Consider the following 23,538-nt stretch of genomic DNA (forward strand, 5'->3'; position numbering starts at 1 on the left):
GACGATTATGATACTTTTGTCAGGTTTAAGTACCACATATTTTTTACTACAGCGAGCGAGTGCAGCATAATAATACGCAATTTATGGTACGATGTCGTAAAAATAATAATAATATTATAACGTGTACCCCATAATATGCGACTCTCGACGCGGCGTCAACCGGTAAGTCTCGAAGGCGAACAGTTCGTTCGTATTATTTTAATGATTTGCAGTCTGTCGTGCGATGATGATTTATGCGCCACCGCCGTACGTATAGGAAAGTTTTAGAAAAGTTACAACTTGTGTACACTCATAATAATAATATCGTACTAATATATTATAATCGCGTGACCCCGCGATCGAGCCGGCTATACACCATTACTCCCGTCTAAATATATACGATTATGCACGCAGTGTGTACAACAGGATACAGTGCGCGTGGTATATATTATACAGCGTGCACCAATTAGCGACAAACACAATAATAATTATGATACACGACAGGTCGAAAATATGCTCTGCGTGCCTTATACCTAATACAAATTATACAATAATAATCGGACCGAAATCCCGGGGAACACGACTTTGTGATACTATCATGACCCGAGTGTGCGTAGGTATGATATGATATGATATGATTATTGAGTTATTATTATACCTATATAACTCTAATTTATTAAAATATCGCATATTATCGACAGCGTCCCACGAACGCAACTATAATATATATGTATATATATATATGTATAGGTGTCCCGAGACGAATCGACCAGTCGTGCTCACCGCCGACGGACACGTTCAAGTACAATACACGCGCTTCACGTGTATATAATAGTAAAATAATAATATAATATATCTTTGTGATTTATTACCGACGGTATAATATGTTTTAATAATAATTATTATCGCTATTATTATTATTATGTGTCTGACGTCCGTCATTGTTTCACGGCGCTCGTTCGTCACTCGGTGGGAACAGCGAAAAAAATAAACAGTCTGTTTCGCGTTTTGTTGGGGTTTTTTTTCTCCTGTCGTCTTACCTGTACGGAAAACGGAATGGATAAAAAAACGACGTCTCAGACACCGAGAGACGTCCCGGATGACGTACGACATTAAACGACGGTAATATGACGACGACGGTCGTGTTGATAGTCCCTCGTTTTTTATACTACCGTTGATCGATGGCCGCCGGTCGATTTCGCCGCGTGGCATTTTTTATACCTAGCAAAGTACTTACATATCGGTGGCACCGATCCCTGTGCCCATGTATTGCCGTCACCATGTATAAGTATATGGGTGGATGCCGGGTGGGGTGGTCGGTTGTTATCAACCTATAGAACCTGGCACCCATCAGACATTATCTTTATGTTAATAGTTCTACCGTCTAAACTCTAAAGAATATTTAGTAATAAACTAATATAGCAGATAATTTATCGTAAATCAAAATATTTCAAACGAAGTTTATATCTTGCGGTCATTATTGTATCTTTGATCATTAGTGGTGACTGGCGGCTTTCCTATGTGAAAGCTTTAGCAACATATAAACAATTTGGAGGGTAGTCGAATGTTGGGTGATTAACATTTATTTATTATACCATGACTCATTATATTATAGTGTTAGTGTAACATAATTTTTAAAAAAAATTCACTATAATGAGTCATTGTAATATTCAATTAATAAATTATTAATCATAATAGTTAACCTATATTATACGTTTAGTGCAAGAACGACTCAACTGATATGGGTATTAACCAAATAGGTAAACATTAATTTTATGTTATACCCACTATTTTAACTTTTTACAACAAATAAAAATATAAAAGGGTTTTTAAGCGGTTTAATACAAAAGGGTCGCTGAAGGATGTGTATAGTGTGTGTTGGAAAAAAATTGTGGAGGTGGTCCATACCGATGAGTTATTAATAACTGACTTCGACGCCACTGCAGCAGCAGTTGCATTATAATTCCTTACCACGTCAAGGCAGATACATGGTTTTTGTCTAAATCAAATGGTTCACCCTGTACCAGAGGTGGCAGAAATCGCTTACGCTTTTCCGCCACCGTTTTTTTTTTTATTTCGAGAACCGGCGATATGTCTCCCGCGAACAATGGGTAAAAAGTTCACCAGCCTCATTAGGCGCTCATCACTGCCGGACGGACGGACAAAAGACAGGAGAGATTGCGGTATTCACCCTGTCACACGTGTGTTATGTGCGTAAAAGAGGAGAACATATGGAAGTATATGGGACAATTGCCGTCAGATCGGTCTGAGAGCGTATAAAATAAAGTGAAAAGCGTGCAAAGTTTTCCGTCAAAATGGATGTGCCACCTCCCCCCCCCCCCCCCACTCTTCCCGACCACCCTTGTAAGTTGTAACGGTCGAGTTGAATTTTTTTATTATTCATCCGAACGGAAACTTAACGGATTTATATAGTCTCGTCAACCAATCGACATTCGATTTTTTTAAAACGGCGGTATAATATATTTAATATTATATATTATGTAGTGACTGCCCGGAAAAAAAAAACTAAGCGATACGGAAATACATTTAACTAGACGTTGTGGGATTCATTTTATTCGAAACATCTCGACACAACTCCCCAGACTATTTCCTTACGCGTATGTGTATTTATACGTCCAAATCAAATATTGCTCGAAAGCCGCATGCGACATGCGTCCCTTTGAAACCGAACACCCTAGGATCCGTGTCAATAGAAAGAACCGCAACAGGAAAAAAAAACATAATATCGGAAAGCGAAATTGTTTACACAAAATGTAATAATAATATTGTATGTTGCTGCGCACGTAAACGAATTTAAAAAAAACGATGGCGATAAACAACATATTATATAAATAAACGAAACCGTAAATCATCTCTAATAAATCTCTATTACATTGTAGTTATAGTACTTACCTGAAACATAGATACTCGTTTTTTCCTATTTCATATCACCATTATACGAGTGAAGGTGCTTGATTCGTGTATATAATATCATATGCCTTTATAGTACGTGTAGACTGTGAAATAATAAATTATATTCGAAAAAGATGTTACCAAGTTCGCAAGACGAACTGTGTTCAAAAAAGGTTAACACCATTTTTTCCAATAATGTACATCGCATATCCATATAGTATTATATAAGTGAAACTTCCATTTAGATAACAAAATATTTTTGAGAACCAAACCAAATTAGAACCAAATTATGCTCCATGAGACTTCGTAATATGTAAGTTTCACTGTATTATGTTATATTGTTATTATTATTTTTATACATGGTATATTATTGTCTTCGGCTCACATGATTTCATGCTTTCAAACGTTCGTCATCAATTATTATACGAAGTGCAACATCTAAATGATTTTAGTCTTTGATTGAATTTTATTAACCCGGATCCGGATATTAAGGTTTTTTTTTATTATAATTTACAGCATATAATGCTATGCTCTGGCGCTATGCAGTTTTACAATAATTAAAAATGTGAAGTTCAACTGGAAAAAGTTTTTTTTAATATTTGTGATTAGCCGAGGTGGTAAGGGAATATTCAGTTCCATTTCCATAATATTTTGTAAATTGTGGGAAAAAATATTTGTGTAAAATTTTAATTTTCTATTATTATTGTAATTATAATTTTGAGAACTACCTTTACAAATGTTTTTATGTCGTTTACCAATAAAACCATTTGAATTACGTATCAAGCATACATAGTGATGTTCGTGAGTTATTTTTACATAAGAATATATATTTTTCTCAAACCTAAATTTCCGGTCCGTAATTTTATAAAATATTAATACATTAGGTACGATATTAATATTATGTCGAAGAAAATAATATTTTTATAAATTAATTAAATATCTTACGTTTATGGGTTTTCAATAGAAATTCGCTTAGATCTGTTAGCCGTTTGCTTATTCCCCGAAACCGATGTACATAATATATCTATGTAATTATTTTGTGACACACCGCAGTTGGGTTCTATAGTTACAACTGCAAAATCCCATATTAAATTCTCAATTCCCCGTATACACACGACTCTGATGACGGTATAATATACGTACAGCAGTAATAATAATATGCTAATGACATTAAGTCGATATTGGAGTATTATTGGAATCATTTGTGAATCGGAGAAACGTTCATTAAACCCGGCAAATGAAACCGTTTTATCGTGGCCTCTCGTTATAGACATACGAGTCGAATCTGTGGTATCGTGTTTGATGAATTTTAATAATCATAATAATTATTATGATTATGCTCACATAATGCGCGTAAAAATTATCACCGTTCCATAATAATTTTTGGGGATTTCGATTTCACGTTACCTATTTCATTAAACTATTGTACCTATATAGTCTCCAAAAATATTACGGAGGTGTATAATTATTAATGTAGTCCGACGGTAATAACACGCGCATGTAACATCATAATAACAATAAATAATATCCGTGAAAGGGGTTGTTGTTCATACAACCCTGAAATAAAAGGCGTTCCACGAGATTTGTGCAAACATCGACGGCGTTTGTTGGTATTATTTCGTATACACGCCGCGTTGTGTTTCAATTATTACCTATATTATTATTATTATTATTCACTAACGATAAGAACACAAAAACCACCGTCGACCAGCAATGGACGCTGGTCGCTGGTCGAGTGGATTATATTATTATAATAGTGTGCGCGGACGTCGTTCGGATGCGAGCACAATATAATATTGTCGAAGGAGGCTTGGCACAATATTTTTCTGGTGGAAATAATACGACGTTGACAATGGGGATGATGGACCACACCGGTTCTCCGAATCGTGAGGTTCGACTGATTTCTGGGATATATAGGCACACAACAATTTCGAATGATGTTCAAATGCACATAAAGTTTCAATATTGTTCTCTCCGTTTCCCGAGAATCCCCGTCGGTCGGTCGGTTACACGGTTTTACGATTTTCTCGGAATTCACCCGACGGCGTAGGTGTATAATAATAATAATAATAATAACAATAATATAAGACTCGCAAACAAACAATAAATACTAAAATAATACAACGTACGTCTAACGTCCAAGTAAAATATTGAATATTTTCGGAATCGATAACTGTGGACACTGCATGCTGCACGGTATTCGGAATATTGTGTAATATAATATTCGGCTTATTATATTATTATAATTTTACTAATCATTTTTAGATTAGAATCGGAAAATTGAAACAGCGAATATAATATTATCCCCTATAATTGGCAAGGCTGATGCTCCTTATATTTTAGAGGTTTCTTATTGAATTTGATTGACGCTTTTTTTTTAACTCAAATCGCAATACATTTTGATTTTTGATGTTCTTTTTTTTTTTTTTTTTTTTTATTGATCTGAAATATACATCGACAACTAGGCCATTAGTACATGAATTTTAGATTACATTGTTAGTATTTTAGCATTTACATGGTTACATTAAATTAAATTGTACAATTCTGTTTTTTTTAAGAATAAAATTAAGTTTTTAACGTCTTGTGGGTTTGGTCCTAGTGCTTGACAAATTTGTTCTGATATGTGGTATTGATTTCGATACATGTTGTATTTTTGACATTCTGTGATGACGTGGTTGACCGTTAAAAGTACATTGCACGCGTCGCATAGTGGAGGATCGTCTTTGGTCATCAAATAGCTGTGAGTTAGGTGTGTGTGACCAATTCGGAGACGGTTTATTATGGTTTCTTCTTTTCTACTGTTCTTGTTCTTTATCAATGATAAAAGTGATATTTTCAAATTTAAATGCTTCTATTAGCTAGATAACAGTATATTATTTGTTGCACATTGTAAGTAAAAGAAGCACCTTTTAAATTGACTATCTCATTATCTTCTTGGTTTATTCATGAAAAAGATGTTGCTATTCTTTAATTCTTTTGAATTTTGCATTATGTATGCATTTACTCGCTTTCGGTTGTATTAAAAAAGAACCGATAAATTATTCAGTTATACTTTCGATTTCGTTACCTATGTTGTATAACATTTTTTTAATCTAACGAGAGTACCTATTTTTCGAGCGGCTCTTATTATATGTTTGGTCAACGGTAAATTGTTGCAAAATTCTGAAATGACACCTCTGCTTCTAACACTAATATAATAGTAATACCTATGCGGTTGTAATAATATTGCACGGGATACGAAAAATCAATAATATTTCTGCAGTAAATCACATCGCGCGCAACAGCATTGTGGTCACGCCTCAAATGTTCACAGATTCGTTCATGTCGACAACGATGATTTACACATCTGTCCATTGATCGATCGACGTCACGTATGTATCCGCGGACACGTATTCATCGGCTATGTATTCGTATGAGTTAGTAATACTATTATTATTATTGTTATTATTCACAGACCAGACCGAGTCTACGCGGTATTCTGTACACGTTAACGTGCATTTTAATTACGTCATTTTGCCAGAATTCGACTTGGCAGCGGTCCAATCGTGACGATTTTTCGTTTTTTTTTTTTTTCGGGCTCGGCGCGGTTAACCACGCTATTTTGGAGGAAAAAAAAATAATAAATAATATTATTTACCGGCACGGTCCGAATCGTTTCCGGGACGAGAGGTTTCCGGCCATCTATACGCGGCAGCCCTAAATAATACGAAAGCACAATATTATTATTATTTTCATTGGCACCGGATCTCGGACGAAACCGATCGCGACAAACTATAGGGTTTTGCTGGTTGCAGCGAAGTCTCTTTGTCTTGCCCGGCCGCTTTCTTGAATGGAAACGCGTCAGTATAGAGCACAATATTATTTCAAGGAAGTTCCTCGTAGGTAATATTGTCGGCTAATCTATATTATTAGTATGTAGGTATATGCATAATATCTATAATGGAGAATAGCTCAATTTTTTTTAGGGGCAAGAGGGGGGGGGGTATTTTTCAGAATTGTAATATTAATTTGATTTATAAAAAATATAGGGTGAAACCATCACTTTCACCACATATTATGTGGAACAATTTAGCTATCGAAATGTTATAGACTAAGTATTTTATGCAAATACTAAATTCTGTAATTTGTGTATAAACAGGTACAAACTATTATTTAGATCAAATTATTATATTATTTACATTCAATGTATCTATTTAAAATCCATTAAGTAAATAGGGTCGTAGCTGGTAGATAATAAACACACATAGGGATTAAGGTATCTATGATGGTAAATAATGGTATGTAAAATATAAATATTACATAATCATATTATTCTCTTACCACATTTTCTACCAAAAAAACGGTTTCTTATTGTCTGTGTGTTTGTATCACCTATCAGAAATACTAAACCACAAAACCAAAATGTTAAATAATTGTTATTGTTTTCAATGATTTTTATTGGGTTTAATTTAAAAATTGTGGAAAAAAATTATTTTATTTTACTTAAATACTTAATGAAGATTAAATGAGGGGGACTTGATATAGTTTTAGAGGGTCCAAGTTCCCCTCCCTAACGCCCCCTATATGCACCGTGTGTATAATGATGCGTGTGTGCGAGCGCGCGAAATAATATTATAGTCTTCGATACAATCTGGTGCGTGGCGTAAGTATGAATGTCGTATGACCTAAGACAAGATATTTTTAGAACACGCCCAGACGCCGGCCACTTAAAAATAAAAACCGATAATTCACCTTTGACACGCTACTTCGTATTATAATATAACCTCGGCACTTCAGCAGTTAGCATAATAGTATTAGCCCGCAAGGCCGTAGATATTTATTTTGGGGGTCCAAAATATGTATATATTTTTAATAATTTTACTTTTTAGTCAATACTAAATTTAAGTTCTGACACTTGGTTAAAATATGACATAAAATATTTATTATTCTTTTCATAAATGTTAAAAAATTCTCTGGTTGGGTCTGGATCCCACGAGCCCCCCTCTCCTCATCAAGAAACTTACTTTTAGCGTGACTTGAGCAGCTTTCCTCGAGGTATGAATTTCGAACATTTTTCAGCACTCGCTCGGCTTTCCCTACACGTATATTATGTATAGATTTTACACTGCAGCATCAACGCGTTTCGAAACGAGTTTTTCGCCCAAAACTTAACGACGAAGTCAGTTTGGCTGCGGCGACGGTGGTGGCACTCGATATGTGACGGTACGGCTCAGTATCGCGATATCAATGTAGATTATGTATATTATTATATTATATAGGTATGTCGTTTATCCGCGTGTGTGGTATAAGGTCTACGGTATTTGGTATATATATATATTATTGGTACATGTATATCGTATGGTCGCAGGTAGACGACGACGACGACGCTGCTTGTTGTTTCGCTTCTCACTCCCATGCGCACGAACGGGCCACGTGACTCGACGAGTGAGTGAGAGCGAGCGAGCTAGTGAGAAAAAAACAGGGTACATAAATTAACCAGGACGAGCGCGTAGACATTGTATATGGGTAATATGTGCGCATGCCACTGCGGCAGTTTAAGCGTAGACGCCGTTGTGCAATCAGGTCGAAAAATCCTATTGAATCAAGGTCGGTGAAGGGGTGGACGAGACGCCTCCATGAGAAAGTAAAGATTTCGGTTCCTATTGTCGTCGGTCTCTGAGGTCGAAAAAAAACGGAAAAAAAATGTTCACCTCATCGTTCCTGGTCGACCCTGCAGAAAGAGCACACAGCTCGAACGTTGTGCCGATACAACATAGTACACACTATATAATATATAGTGGCTTTACGTCTGTACTTTATGTTATTATTACACGGTGTGTTATATAGGTATGCTGTTTTGGTCGGTGAAAAACGCGTAACGATTGAGACGTCGGTGTAGTGGAATGTTTGTACAATAATAATAATTGTATCAAAATATCATCATAATATTATTATTATTATTATGTTCTGCTGGGGCACTGTATGACTGTGTTATTATTATACCTTAACGTTAAAACGTATACCTATATAATATATTATATTATATTCGAGTGGTGGGTATTATTATGTTCGTCGTTCAGTGCATATAATAACCCGCGACTTTTTTTATATGCGAATCCGTATGTACCTTATATATTATTATATAATATATATACACGACACTTAAACTGTATAGGTACAAACCCACTCTTATGTCACTCGCTCTAGATCCAAAAGAACAAAATTCAGGCTCGCACTATGGCTGCTGCGGGCATATTACTATATATTATTATGGTGGAGAGTATATTATATTATAGAGTTGGAATTTCGTGATTACTGCAGCACCTCCTTGACAATATTTCTCGTTGTGTTGTTTACCTGCAGTAGCAATGTAATAGTACATATACACGTTAAATTATTATAATATACATATTGTTTACAACGTCCGTCATTATCCTAGTAGGTACTTCATTAGATCAGTCATCCTGCAGGCATCCGTAAGTCGTAATGTCCGTAACCCGTATAAGTATTAAATCATTTTAATTAGACCTACTTAATTTGTTGTACTTGATTTTTGTATCCATTCATACTCCTTGATAATATACCCACACCTACACAATAATACAATATTATATTTAATAAACAAAAAGTCCGTTTTCGTTAAAGTGAAAAATTCAAGAAGGTAACGTGTAGTTGACACCATACATATTACATACGCAGCGTTTATTATAATAATGATCTACTGAACTATAAGAGGGGATATATGGGGTCCTACTCGTGGGTTAAAAATAAATTCCACGCTCGTCAAGGAAATTAATTTTGTTTTGTGAAAATAATCGAATTACGTTAACAATATAGTGTATATACATTACATATTATAATATGTACATAAAAAATGCATATCCCTCCATGAGAAATTTCTAACTGCGCTACCGACAGTGGTAAATATTATGAATTTTGCATTCGCGGGGTTGTAACTGTACATTATTTCATAATATAGAACACTACGCGTACGTACATAAAATAATATAGGTAATAATATATAAATGCACTACAATGTGTCGATGTTACTTACTGGTTGTACATCATTATTTTATCGATAAACTCGTGAACGTTTTTTTCGGATCCATTGAGCTCATCCGTTTGTTTCCGATGTATTGTATAATAATATCAATGCGTATATCATCACGTTTTGGAGAATATAATCGCTCGTCACAATGTGTACATACATTATAGAGTGTCCGGTCCACCTTGGCGCACATTAAAAATAATATATAATATGTTGCGTGCGACACGACGTGCTGCAGCAGCGTTACGCAACAAAGACGACAGTTATTGAAATCCTCTCGATTTTTTTTCATCACATTACTTATTATTAATATTATTATTATTTAGAGTTAATGACGCGTTCGATATCGAATGATTGGAAAGTGGGTATATATATTCGGTGGTTCTCCCTTTAACACGATATTTTTATTCACTGGAACATCTGTGCTAGTGTAACTGGTTTTGATGGAATGGAAAAAAAACAATCTATATATATATATATATATATTATATGCGCGTGTGTGCTACGTGTATCGCTACAATTCTGTGTCAAGTCCAATAATTATTATCATTGGAGACGTTGATCGATCTGGGGAGGGGAGAGTCTCATTGTTCGGGATTACTGTTGGCGGTATAGTATTTCGGTTTTTCGGCGACATTTGTCACGGACACACGGACACAATACCCTCTACGCTAACACACTATACATCGCCGCCGTCGAAATTTTGCCGGTTTAACTGGTTTACCCCCACAATAACAATATAATATGTACACGTATTTATGCGATATGCCCTCCACAGTGTTTCTGTGTCTCTACCCCCCTGCTTCACCCCCCTCTCATGGGCGGCCGTCTCGCTCGGCTCTCTCGTTTCCGAATAATGACGTTTTCGATTCAACAAGCTAAACGTTTCTATTATCGACCGGGTAGAGTCCCGCTGTGCAAAGGCCCACTGCTGCGGGCACAGGGTGTCCTAATGTCGGAATTATTAATGACGCCCCGAGTGCGTGCATGTATGTATATTGTATACACTACCAGCGTATTATACCTATATATAATATTATACTTGCAGCTACCTTATACATATATATTATACAATTGTACCTTACCTATACATATTATATATTTATATGTGTACTGTGTTTGCCGACTTCACCTGGCCGCGCCGCCGTCACCACCACCACCACCACCACCACTACCACCACCACCACCGGGTGCTGCAATAATTTTCTGCGTCTCCCCTAGCCATCGCCAAAACCGTGTCGCGTATTACAAAAGCCGCGTTATTAATAATCGCCGTATATCCTATTGTAAACCCCGCGCTTTGCCGCTCTGGTACAGTTAATACCTATCTATCTACCTACCTATATAAATACATATTATATTATACACATTATTATAAATATACCCATGTATGTGTATGCGGTGCCCACCGACCGTCAGTAGACCCTACCGCCACCGCCGCCGCTGTGGTGCCGGTTGCGAACAAGTCGTCCACGAGAATGCACACGCCAAAAAAATAAATAAAGTACTTAAAACACTAGACGGAGTGTGTAATATTATACGTAGCGATGCGGGTATAATAATACGCGCGATATTATTATGCTGATCCGTCGAGCGGGGTGGGGTCGCGGAAAGACTCGAAAATGGATATCGTACAATATGATGATATTGTGTTACCGCAGTCGTGCCAGCCCTTGTCGCATGCGACTATACTATGAATATCACCAGTACGAGAAGACCGGATGACCGGACGACCGGTTCGTCAAAAATAACGTACAAACCGACACCGCGGTTTCGGCATACCTAGATAATATTATATATTATATATATATTATATATATATTATGTATGGGTTTCGGGCTTTTCTGTGTACAAGTTATATTCTATTATTTTGTCGGAGACTGCGGTGCAGTGATAATATCTCATTCAGGTCACATCACTACAACTCTACTCACATTTACAAAGTCGTGGACACAAAAAATATCGAGAAGAAAAAATTGAAAGAAAAAACGTATAAGTAGGTACCTAAATACCATCGCGACAAGTACGTTGAACTTGTAAACATTTTTTCGTCTATATTATATATGTGTACCTATATATACCTATATATAACGCGTGCCTGTACCTACACCAAACGTCTCTTCGGTATAATATAATATATAATACATGCGATCGTGAATTAGAATTAACCATTGTGTGGTAATTTATATATATATATATATATATTATAGTATACATGTAATATTTTTGTTTCGTTCTACGACTGCTGCAGCAGCTGTAGCGGACAATATGTTTTCGTCGACACCCGATCGCTGCTGATACACGCACTTACACAATATCATACTACATCCCATCTCCGATACATTATTTCGTATCGCTGTGTACACAATATTATTACAATAATAATATAATAATAATGTGTTCACTTACCTCCGTATATTGCTATTACTGTACAGGTCGTATTCGTATTTTATACAGTCGGGTATTTCGTCACTGTTCAGTTGCAGTGTTGTGGGCTGCACACGACTGCGGGTGGGAATAGCGTGAACCCAAAGTATGTGCGCGCGCTCACTCGCTCGTGTGAGTGTGTTTGTATTACAGAGCTAAAGAGTGAGAGAGGACAAAAAAAACAATACGTATATATAGTGCGCTTATAGAAGCCTCGTGCTCGCCTATATAGATTTGTGCGTCGTACGAACAACAAGTGTGTTTGTATAAGGTTTTACGTGGCACGAGTGTGTGTGTGTGTGTGTGTGTGTCTATACGTGCGCGTGTGTGGAGTTCTGTGGAAAACGCGACGTCATTCGGTGGTCGAATAAAATTTGAGTTTAGACAAATGACCGAAACGCACATCTTGTTCGTGAAGTGTTAATATACAGTGTTCGTTTCTACGACCATTATAATATTATTTTAAATATTTTTATTACTCAATAACGAACGACGGTGATGATATTATTATTTTAACGTCGAGCAAACTCGCGGAGGGATTTCTATGACGGGCTCAGGCGCTCCTCCCCGCGGCACTACAAGTAAGGAGCATAATGTGTTTTTTAGGTTTTTGTGCTAAACTTTTTCGCTTCGTTTAAATTTTACGAAGAGATTACCGTCCGTGATCGATTTGATTGGATTACTTTTCCGATTCGTTTTAATACGCTTTTTATCTTATACACAATACAATAAATTATACGGAATTGACTTTTCCGAATGTAGGTAGTTTTGAAAAAGTTCTTATGTGCCTACATTAAATATTTTATTATTGTCGGCGGTCTCAACAAAGCATATAATCAATTGTAGGTTGTCGAGAATATTTGTTTTGCCATCTCAGGAATCACCAAATGAACTATTTCTTCAGTAGATAATGACTACATAAACGGCCACAAAGTACAGAATCGTTAAAGTTTACGCTACAAATGGATTTTTACAAATTTTAATTTAAAAATGCATCAACTGTTGCCAAACTTAACAGTAGATAAAAAACAGAAAAATAACTTTATTTAGTTATTAATAGTATTATTTTTATAAGCTCCTAATAGTAAAATATACAAAACTTAATTACGAAAAAAATGTTACCTTTAAATACTTTTAACTGACTATTTTAACCACCAGCTATTTTAATTGTAATGAGCCAACAGTGCGTAATAATAAAATTGAAATCATATTATATTGTTTCTGCTGCAAGTCGCTAACCATGGACAACAAATATCCACTGTATAGGTTTAGACGTATAGTACTATATAATATGGTAGATTTCAGTAAAAATATTTATTTCTATCGCATACCTACTGTCTTTGGTAGAATGTGTAAGCATACATTTATAGAAATATAGAATATATATGTCGAATAGCATGCGACCGTCGTATTTGGCGCAGTGCCTAAAAAAGACTCAAATTTCGTACCGTACTGCTTTGGTGCGATGGGACAACGTGTACACAGCGGTGGTACTTAATTATGTTACATAGGTAGGGGCTAGGGGTATACAACTATTACAACTGTACCTATACGGCTATACCTATAATACAGATGGTTTATCGTAACGTCGCGTTTACTGTCGTGATACGTTTCCGTATCTGAGATCAAAAATATCAGAGTTTGAAATCCGACTGAACACGAAACAATACGACGACGTGTCTATAATAATATATTATATTTTTTACACGATAACAACGCACGACGACAACGAGTAGAGTCCGAGATTTTGTTTGTTTTTAATTAACGGCGCGAAAAAAACAACTGGCAGATACGACCGGTCCACCCCGTTCGCGATCGTCGGCGCGAAGGGTGTGGCGGGGTACTATTATAATAATTAAACGGCGGCCGACGACGGTTTTGCTAAAGTTTAACGCTCCCCCCTCACCACAACGCCAAAATACACAGCCACTTCCCCCAGCGCGACGAGCCGACTCGGATAGAGAGAGAGAGAGAGAGAGAGAAAGAGATCACTATAATATATAATATTATGTAGCTCTATCGCTCTCACGCGCACGCACACCCTTCACCCACTACTACTTAGTGTGGAACCAGTTGTGTTGCCTATAACCGAGAATAGAATATTATTACTATATACCTATACAATATATACATGAGCGTATATTATCATTGTACATACATATATATATGTATATGTATGTGTAATATATTATATATACGTACGGATAATATACGTTGTCGATAAGGGGATGTGGAGGGGGGGGGGTTAAACTGCGCTGTTATATTTATACACACAAACACACATATATATATCTTATGCATAATAATATATTGTATATACGTAAGAATAAAACGCAGTTACTGCTGCAGAGCACTGTAGCTCGCACACAACTAAACACGTACACTGCACGAGCACACGACCGCGTACAAACACTGAAACACATACAGATCATCTGCGGGCTTTGAACCCGCGAGGTGTACCCGCGTACTCTGCTCGTGTACAGACCACCACTCTCTATAATAATATATTGTAATTATATATATATATTTTATATAATATGTCCTTTGTTCCATACGTCGCCCATGATAATAATATTATACCGTTTTGACGTCGTCGTCGTCGTTAGTCGCAATCGCAGATGGCACGGCGTGTTATACGTAATAACGTATACAGCCGCTCGCACATTATAATATGTATTTTTTTTTTTTTGTATTTCGGGGGCGGCTGGGAAAACCGGTCTTTAAGGCGGGGGAGCAATTTTCAAGGGTTTTCCTGTGGCTGCAGTGGTGCTGTGGAGTGTGGGAGCTGCGCATGGGTCAGCTGGAGCTGGAGGGTCAAGTGGTATATCTCCGGCGCGGCGGGGTGAGAGGAGCACATCACCCTGTGACCGTTTTCTTCGCGTGTTTGCACAATAGTGTAATCCGATATTATATAATATTGTAATATGTTTGTGGCGAGGTCAAAGGGACGTGAGAAACGAAACGTCTCGTCGCGGCCGTGTGCACATTATTTTAAGCAGCAGTCGCATTATACACGGCAAGAGCCGCTACTCGCTCGCACAACGCCTAAAAAAAGGGCGCGACTGGGATAAAACAATTTTTCGCCGACCAGCTTGGATTTTAAATTTCATAAATTCTATTCATTCTATTTCACGTAGGTATATTATTATGAACTGCAAACGCACGTACTATTTGCCGAACGAGGGTTTTCGAGAGGGAATTATAGCGTTAGTAGCAAAGACGCACTACTTCGGGAATCTAAAAAAATATTCTTGATTCAATAATATATATTATTATATATTATAGTATTTTCTAGACGGTATTCTCTTAACAAATTGTTATCAGGTGTTCGAAAATTTCAAAAATACAATTAATTGCACTATAGTCCGAACGTGTTTTTTCACGCAATAAGAGTGTAACTGCGTGTAATATAAGTACATTACATATTGTCTTTATAATTGACCTCGGTGTTACGCGAACTAGTTCATAGGATTTGTAAATTAAATTATTCGTTTGTTTGTTGTTTTATTTTTAAATTGAACTTGAACTATATATTTTTATTTGTAATCTCTATACACCTTTGTTATATGTTAATATCATAATAGTTACAACAATAATACATATATTATATATTATATATAGTCGTTTTTTGTATTCAATATTAAGATTTAGTTGTAAGGTTTCTGTATATCACCTTGTTGAATAGGTTTATAATGTATATTATGCGTATTGCGTACATATAGGTACGATTTAACTATAATAATCACGTCATGTCAACACGTTTAATTTCATTATATACCACCCATATTACGTACCCATCGTCATTAAAATAATATAGATACGCTCTTTTCACCTAAATCAGCGGATTGATCCCATTATTCATTGTTTGTTTATATATCCGAGCTCGTGCGCCACAGATCAAACGAATCGACGAAATACCTATATATTATGTTCGGTACTCCTATATAATATCGCGGGTAAACATCAATATTGTTCCGCTGAAGCGTATCCTCAATTTAATTCATATATTATATAATACATGGTATAGTGCTCGTACGTTAACTGTATAATACATACAATCGGTTTTCGGTTTATTATTTTTGACGGATGACAAGTACCAATTAACCTTGAACTACTTGTACGTTGAACTTTGATTGGTTACTGGTTAGGTATACTATAACCAAAAGTTCCGCCGTTGAACAATTTTGGGATAAACAATAGCTCCGTGTGCTGAGTACAGAAACAGAAATATATATATACGTCATATTGTGTTGAAAATACAGTATATACGTTTCTATTAATAATATGTAATATAACGAAACTAGCTGGTAAAACATTGATTTTATTTTTATGCATTCTGTGGGAATGAAAATTAGTATTATACGTCTCGTTTTTGTTTTACGAAACTGTGTAAAATGTAAAGGCACGAAAACACACCCCTGCAGGGTCTAGAGAAATCTTTTTATCCGCCCATTTTTTTCCCTATCTAAAATATTCTGACAAATCAATGGCGTTTGAATCATTACACGCGTGAATTTTCCATGTATACCCTATACGTTTATGCTGATTACTGTTAAGATTTAAAGATTAAATGAACCGGATTATATGGTAAAATGGGAATTCCACACCATTAAAAAGCCACGTTGTCTTTGTCCGCTACAGAATAATATAATATCAGTTATAAGCGCATATAACGTCAAGCCCGCTGCTGCAATTAGTATACGCAATGTTTTATTCCGAAGATTTCTTACACTGATGCAGTGGTGTTTGTGTGTGTGCGCGATCGACATTTCCGGAGCCAAGAGCGAAAGTAAAATCAATTGACCGAGTCGCATACATTTGCATCTATTAACAAAATGAACATTATTATAATCGTGTTGTATTATCGAATAAATTATACTACTCCGAAGACGGTTTTTTTGTCGTTTTCTTTCATAGTAGCCAGTAGGTATTATACGTGTTTCATCTTGTAGCGTGCAGGTGCTAACGTGCAGGTTACCTGGTTATAATACCGGCTATAGTATACAAGATGATGTATAATATTATACACAACGATTTTGTCGTCACTCTTTGTTCTCTGTGTTGTGCAATTTACAATAATATTATATGCGACGCTTTTCTAAATATATTCATTCGTTGGACCACAACCGGCGTAGGCGTCCGCTAACCGATCCGGTGGGATTCTTTGCTCGCGAATATTATTCAACGCGCCGGTCCGGGAGAAAACCAATACGTCTAGTCACGTGGACGCGAAATTACGTCGTTTGCCCCGAAAAAAAAATCGAAACTCGTCTGTCCTGGTTAATTGCCTCCCACATTGGCCACATTGCTTTGCCCGACGACGTCTCTTAATATATAATAATATGGTATACCGCTGGCTCCGGAGTATAGGATCTGACACGCATCCTGTATTAAATCGCGTCAAATCCCTGTATGATCTTCTGAAATCATCAAAATATTATTATAATTTGTCACGGATGGATCGATTATATTCCAAAATTATTGACACTCCCAGAGTCCGTGCCGACATATGGTACATTCTTTTTTCGTTTTTCGCTTGGCTAGAGGTAGGTATACTATACGCCATTCTGATTCTTAGAACTCGGCAGTTTCGTCGACCGCCGTCGCCGCCTATACCGGAACGTGCGAAATAATATATCCAAAAAGGTCGTAACGGAGTCTCGTGTGCCATGTATATACGATGTGTATAAAGTATGTATATTATAGGCGTTCTCCCACGTATACGGGCCTGCAGACCAGACGTAACCCGAACCACGTCGTGCGGGCACCACACGTGCAGTGTTTTTCGGCCGACGTTTCCTCTCTTTTAATATTATATATTATATGTATATAGGTAATGCACGAGAAACGCGACACTTACGCGGTATACGACGACACGTGTGAAACGCGCACCTCCCAAACGACCCTGCGGCGCCGAACCTCCCCGCAGGCATACGGCTAAGTGAGGACTGGTCTTTCTCACTCTATCTCTCTCCGACCTTCTAATGACTCGCCGAGACACTTAATAGCAGTGTGCTATCCGTTTTTTTGTTTTTACACTCAACGCGCGGCGGACGAGGGCGTATGTATAATATTAATATTATTATGCACACGGCGAGAAGCCCTGTGTCGCCGCGAACTATATATACGAAGACGACCGACTACAAAGCCGGTTATTTCCGCCGCCGTGTAACACTAGACAATATATTATAGTATATATCCTTCGGAGTATAACCATAACGCATTATGCACTGCACGCGCATCTTCTCGGTCGAAACATCGAAAACGATAATGATTATTATTTGTCGTTCGTAACGCATACCCTCCGTCTAAAAAAAACTGTCTATAATACTTAATATTATGTCCACTACAGACGAACCGCCACCACCGCGTTCCGAAACAATGAATACCCACGACATGCACACCGGACGCGACGAGCTCGTCCATATTTTATATCCACCTCCCTATACATTGTACGCGGATTAGGTACAATTTACAGTATAGCTATATTTTTTTATGTTATGTATCATATATTATAACAATAATATTGAATACAAAATGCGGAATTTCTGGTTTGTCGACGTGTGCGATCCTTATATACACGTGATTAGGATTTTCTTCTTCTGCGACTTCTGCTCCTCAACTGAACGCCTCAGAGAGACAATTTGCTGTACATGTCTGTTGTTTGTATATTATAATTTATATTATAATATTATATGCACTGCGATCAGTAAGAGGTTTTTTTCTCGTAATCCTTCCACTGACCGACACGTTTTTCCCGCACCACTGCGCAACGTTGAAATCATTGCAATTTTTTAATAATAATAATCTATAACGGAGGTTGTTCGCGCATACATGATAAATAATATACGTCACTATTTCTGCGTGTGCGCCGTTTAATATAATATATAATATTTATTATGTATACACACTGTATAATATATACACTATGTACACAAGGTACACTGTCATTAGTATATACTATAACGACAAACGCACCGCGAAAGAATATGATAATAATACATAATATACATAACAATAATAACAGTAATAACAGTGGGCTAATTTATTGTGTCACATGTCCGATCTCGGCGTATAATAATAATAATAATAATAATGTTAACCATTTGATAAGAAAAAAAGTACTCAGAAGTATATACATTAACACATTATTAATTATTTTATCTATTTTATTATTGTTGTCATTCATTATAATTATTATATCATTATACTGCTAAACTATAAAAAAAAAATGAAAAATAAATTGAGCATCCAATTATACGGTCCTCCTCACGCCACTCATGGGCTCTTCTACGTGAAATTGTGATAGTTATGTATAAATTATATTGTATAAATATTATTATATACACAGATTGAGTGTGGGTGTATTTATGATTTTCGTTCACCGCAAAGTCCGTTTTTGATTATCTATATAATATATATCAATATCATTATAAAAGGCGGCGACGGAGAATGGTAAATTAATGGCTCGTTGAACGGTTTTTCCGAAGAAGATTTAAGTCTTCTAGCCTCTATATAGACGGTGTCGCTGGTGTGGCGGCGGAGGGGGCAATGATTTATCGCGCGGGAAAAGAAACGTTTCCGAATGTATATACACCGCACAGGCACACCTACGTTATATTTACTGCACGGCGAGACGTTGCGCGTCGCCGAAGTATTAAAAACTTCTCTCGACTTTTTCTCCGGTTAAGTCGTGGCGGGGCGAGGGTCGGCGCAAAGTGTAACAAAATCGTAAATCCCATCGGCGCGTAACGAAAAGTCGCTTTCGGAGTCTCCCGAGCTTTATCCGTCGCATATACATTATGTCTGTGTACATGTATTATTGTAATTGGCGCGGTCGCGTGTACACATTATATTATAATATATTATTATTATTTGTTGCACACACGTTCATGCACACGATTGATGTCCGGAAGATATGGGCAATGCAAAGAGAGGTTTTCTTATTTTATTTTTTAATTAGAATCGTTAAATATCACTCTGGCGGCAATGAAGTCGGCGGTCGGTTCGTGCCAATAAACCACGTTTCTCTCTCCGCTTTCTGCGGCAGTATAGTTATTTCAATATATCAAAACATGCAACAAATGCGAACCATTTAGATTTATATTATAATATTATTATTATTGTTGTCGCGCCGACGCCGCTCTATTGTCTCGTTATTTCTCCATATATTATATTGTTGTTATTACTATCATCATCATCATCATTATTGTACGAGTTTTTATTGCACGCACAATGTGTGTTCTCCGGCGTTTTAATTACGACAGTAATAATGTAATAATAATATATTATCGTGTAATATAAAATATATAAAATAGTATATAATAATATTATATAAAAGTTGTATTTGTTTATCGTTATTATTATTTTTTTTATTGTAAATTGTCCGGATGTTTATGACTTTGCGTGTCATCGACGGCTACGACGACGACGATGACAACGACGTGTGTGCCTCTGAGCGAATCGTAGGTATATATAATATAATATTGTTGTCACGAAAATATTCTCTCCGACTCTTTCCGGTTTTCGTTGCGTACATTTTATTCAACATGATAATATTTGTACGTGTACAAACGCAGCAATTATATTGTTTATGTGCATTACAATAACAGTGTAGTACTGTAGTTGTAGGTACTATATCTTATTTCTTATACACTTAAAAGTTACTATGGCAGCGTACTCGCGTCCAATGTTCATTCGTCATTCTCGTTCTTTCGCTGCTTTTCTATATTATAATTTATTGAACAATATGTGCGCTTTTCATACCATTTGTTATAGCCTTATTCCACGAACGCAGTACCTATGTATTATAATATTCTGTACCTATTTGGCTATGTATTATAATTATTTATAATATTATTTTGTTGTACAATAGTGTCATTAGCGCTGGTACTCTTTTTGTACCGTACGTGTAAGTATCTACGTGCGTTTTTTATTACTTGTCCTTTCGGCAGTAACTTTTTAGACCAAACCTGTACAAACACTACAAACACGGTGGAACACTATATAGTAACGCGCGTATATAAAACGCCTTTTGAAACGTTGTAGACAGTATTAAATATTAATCATTAGATATTATCGATATGTTCGTGTTTATCCGTCTTCTGGCACAGAAGTATAAATACTTTTATTCTACGTATTATAATATCGTGTTTACAGCAGTGTACAAATTATAGACTCTTGTTCGGCGATGATAATAATATTATGTACACTCCCGTAGTCGCTTATGCGCTCGGTGTTACTCAGCCATTCGATAAAAGTTGAAATGTCAAATGAATAACAAATATTTGTTTTACAAACACGGGAAATAAACCTAAATTACATCCAGATAACATGCAGAAATAACTAACAGTGTATTAACTTTTTAATCTCATTATCGGAAACATCAAAATACCTTTAATACATAATATTTTTGAAACATGTAGGTGAATTGTTGTAAATCAAAAATAAAAATATTATTCGGTTTCGGTAACAAAAAATCATGTAGACCACTGTAGACTATAGTCTACATGATACTCACGCTACTGCATACCATATAGCGCGTCTCTCTCGATTGAAATAATTTACATTTTTTTTAATTAAAAATTTGGATGTTGTTGTCGAGACCAGTATATCTGCGTTTGTAAAGATAAAGCTCGTACAACTCGCAAGATTAGTTATTATCAAAATAAACTAAAATGCGTCGAAAATAAAATTAAAAAAGCGTTGACGTTCAGAAGGCGGATAGGCCCGCTGCAGTGGCCACTCTACACTGCAAATCAACATAATAATATTGCGTACATTAAAAGGTGTACTTTTGAATTATTACGAGTGGCGTGCCAACGATCAGAGTACTAACATAAAATTATTGGTTTTTTTTTGTATCCGTGTCACGTGTGAAGAATATTGGAGTATAACCACATGGGGAGGTTTCGTTAAAATTCCAGTTGTAGCCTAGCACAAAACCATTAGTTTAGCATATTTTACTGATGTGTACCAGTCGTACAGTCTACGGGGACGCCCTTTGCTCAACTCCCTCAAATCCGCGACCGACCATCCGGTGGTCTAATGCACGGGGAGGGCATATTTTTGATTTCCATTTCGTATTTTCGTCGGCGTGGAAATGAAAAATAATAATGAAATTACGACGCCGTAGCCCGCAATCAATGGCCGGTCGTCAACCGCGGTCGGACAGACGACGGTCTGTCGGTAGTCGGTACGACGGCGACGTCGGCGGTTGCAACGGGTGCCGCCGGTGGGGACGGAGAGCGAAGGAAACGCGTGTCCCGGTAGAGCGCGCTGCCGGTGGCGCGTAGCCGGCGCGCACTCGGTCCCATCACCTGGGCTACCGGGTCGCCGCCGTCACCACCGCGTCGCGGCAGACGATCACGCAGTTTAGTTGATCGGCCGGTTCCCATACCGTCATTCATGCAGACGTCGCTTACGTGCGCGAGCCGGTTCAAAAAAAAAAAAAAAATTCACGTTTATGTTTTGTTGATGGAAATAATAAGTTTTAATTTTATTTTTACTTTTAAATTCCGTACGTGTATTTTAGTCCGCTGTTAAGTTTTTTTTTCATTGATTATTTTTTTTTTTGATTTTCCTCGTAATATAAGAACTAAAAAAAAAAAATGAAATAAAAAATGTTCGAGTGAAACAAAAACGAATGGAAAAAACTGGAAATTTTCATTAATAACAAAATCGTCACGACAGCACGCGCGCGTGTGTAACAATTGCAGTGTTGTTATATTTTGTTTATTATCAAATAATTTTTCCTCGCTCGTTTGTTTGTTTGTTTTATTATTATTAAATTTTTATTTTATTTTATAAGTGTTAAAAGTGTTATTATTATTATTATTATTATTACATTTTTTTTTATCATTCGTTGAAGACTCGCAAGTGCGTTCGTTTTCGATCAGTGAGAAAAAAAAATTCTACACACAGAGCAGAATAATAAGAATAACACGCGCGCACGCTGTACAACCACAGGACTTTGGTGGTAAGTTTTGTTGTCGCCATCGTCACCGCCGCGGCGAGTGGCAGTCGCTCGCCGGCCGTAGTACACACTCGCACGCACGCATCATCTATTCCCACGTTTTTATCGCGCAAACGGAATTTCCTTGTATCCCGCTTAAATTCGCGCGTGTGTGCATTTTAACGTTCATTTATATATATATATATATAATTATATTGCGCGCGTGTACAGCGTACAC

General features: G+C 36.7%; 1 protein-coding gene across 4 annotated transcripts in view; it reads left to right on the forward strand.

Moving 5' to 3' along the window:
• LOC132944239 (brain tumor protein) overlaps positions 1-23,538 on the forward strand; it is a 69,518-nt gene that overhangs the window by 26,303 nt on the left and 19,677 nt on the right. The window contains exon 1 of one of the 4 annotated variants that reach the window (XM_061013482.1): positions 12,798-12,927. The exons of 2 other annotated variants lie outside the window; for them this stretch is intronic. The gene's annotated coding sequence lies outside the window, so the exon portion shown is untranslated. Of the gene's footprint in view, positions 1-12,797; positions 12,928-21,921; positions 23,325-23,538 lie in introns of those variants that run through there. One more of the 4 variants, XM_061013479.1, reaches the window with a different exon arrangement.

The sequence above is a fragment of the Metopolophium dirhodum genome, chromosome 5, assembly GCF_019925205.1.
Source record: "Metopolophium dirhodum isolate CAU chromosome 5, ASM1992520v1, whole genome shotgun sequence".
NCBI lineage: Eukaryota > Metazoa > Arthropoda > Insecta > Hemiptera > Aphididae > Metopolophium > Metopolophium dirhodum.